Here is a 2,523-nt window from a genome sequence, read left to right on the forward strand (position 1 = left end):
GATCGCCGATCTCCCTTGACCAAAACCTCCGTTAAACTCCCTTAGTGGAAGGGCGACCGTGTGACATCACATGCATCTCCCTCAAGATAAAGACGACGGAGTTAAAAGGAGTTTGCGGATGCCCGTCTGACAGGGGTATTAGTCTGTCTGGAAGTTTTGCTGCCTTTCCATGCTGCCTTCTTTGCCAGTCACTTTCATTGGGTTCACAATTGCACATAAACAAAGACATAACTAGCAGGAACTCGAGCGCATTAGACTGGCAAAGGTTGGCGCGCATGAAAGGCAGCCTTCTATACAGGCTCGAAAAAGTGAATTCACGCCAAAGCATACGTAAGCATGCCCCCCAGCATCCAGAGGCGCTGGGGTGCCCATGAGCCACCATTTTTTAGACCAATGGGCGTCTCTGGAGCCTTCGCTACCAGTACACATCTACCTTGACTTTTACCGCTAATCACATGTTCTCGTGCAGAGCGCGCAAAATGAGACAAACGCAACAGCTTGCATGCGAAACCGTCACCGGAAGAGCGCCACTCAGCAAAAACACGCAAAAAAGGCGGGGCCCGTGGAGTATTTACGATGCGATCCTCCGGCATAGAAGAACGCAGGGAAGGAATTTCGCTGGCGGATGGGGCAAGTGGAGAGTCTATGTTGGCGGTGCCGCTTGCCTCCTGAAATCGTGGCTTTCACGGCACTGGAAGATATCTACGACATTAATAAACCAGTCTGAAAAATTGCAGTGGGATGCTCCCTAGAGGGCACGTAGCTTACAGCGTATAACCAAAATTTGCTATGTGGCCTGGTGAGGGGCCCTCTAATAAGTGCTTGAAAGCGTTACGATACGACTTCAGGAAACCAAAACACCTATTCTAACTGCTGAAAGTAAACAGCTTTGCTGGAAATTGGGATACAATTTTACACGGTCACACACACCTGCAGTCTTGTGAATATTGGAAGTCTTATGTTGATTGTACTTTGTTGGGTACAAGATCTAAAGTACCATTGCCTTAACTAGCGATGTGTATACTTGAACACTCAGTATTATTTACTGAAATTGTATCAATGTATTTTTTTTACATACTGTACTGGAGAGGGCTACGACTTCGCGGGGTTAGGGACTGCTATCAGCCACTCATTGCCTTTGAATTGTCTTGAGATTTTCTACAATTTTCAGGAATAAATTCAAGGAAACTTCTGGCTCCCCATACTAGTGATATCAGGTCTAAGAATTATAAAAAATAACCGACACGCATTTGCAAGCCCTTCCTCATAATGCAATAGCAATTCACAATATATATGTATATATGGCCGCGATACGTCCGGAAAAAAAATGCACATCTTTTACTGCCCCCAAGGGATCAAATCGCCAGTGGCATGTCTAAAATAGCTCTGAAGGCCTGCCAGAACGCTTATTAAGCCTGTTGCACATGCAAGCGAAAACACTCGCGATTTCTGCCGCCGCCGTGCAGAACAGTTTCGAGCGGCGAGGTTTGGGCAAGTTGGAATGTTATTGCAGCAGCAGCACCGCTTCCGAACCAATGACGGCCCGCCTTGTCACGTGACCAGTGGAGGATTAGTGCGGGAGAACCTACGCATAGGACGATATTTGCAGCGGTGGAAAATGCACGGCAGCAATGCATGTGAAACGAAATCTAGCAAAAAGCTTCGCAGCGCCGCGCCGCTGTTCGCTCAATTGCTTGCATGTGAAACAGGCTTTAGGCATATTGGTGCTTGTACTGATAGGAAGCGGGAGGTGCACGCATGTTTAATTAAGGAATACATACTGCATCCCACGACAATTGCTTGAAGTATTGTGGTGAATACATACTGCGTCCCACGACAATTGCTTGAAGTATTGTGAAGCCACTACGTATGCTTCACCACAATACTTCAGCGCGTAACACTGCTATACTGAGGCGATCCCGACTTTCGCGAGTTAGCATTATGCAACGAGTTGTGCTTTCCGAGCTTCAAAGCCATTAGCGAGGATTACAATGGCTGAGTTAGCGCCAATGCTGACAGTTGTGAATTCTTTCAATAAAAAAACACGGCCCCAAACAGCCAGAAGCTTGGTAGCAAACGTCGAAGCAGCTAGGCTCAGCGTTACCGTGGTTGTGTCTATGGCTGCCAGAAGATCTGCAGTCCGAGAGCACCCGTTAAGGCAGCGAGATAATCTAAACGGCGGTGGCTTTGATTAATGCCATTTGGGACCTGCAGTCATGGCAAAAAGTCCAGAAAATCTAAAAGCGAAGTGTTTTTGCATCCGAAATTTTCGAAGTTCTTGTACATTGACTATGGGGTGCTTGGAAGTGCCGCAAAGGCACCCTAAAAATCGGGCATTGACCACGCACACACAGTCTAGTCCGGTTTGTGGCTGGAACGTCGACATAGATGTTCCGTTTATGGTACCTTAATTGCCAAAAGTGCTTTTTTTTTACAGACTGAGGCAGACAGTGTGGTAACAAATAATCACCAGAGTTGTCTGCCATCATGAGGCAACAGTTGAGTCATAACGCAACACTGCAG

The sequence above is a fragment of the Dermacentor silvarum genome, chromosome 9 (assembly GCF_013339745.2).
Source record: "Dermacentor silvarum isolate Dsil-2018 chromosome 9, BIME_Dsil_1.4, whole genome shotgun sequence".
NCBI classification, from domain to species: Eukaryota; Metazoa; Arthropoda; class Arachnida; order Ixodida; family Ixodidae; genus Dermacentor; species Dermacentor silvarum.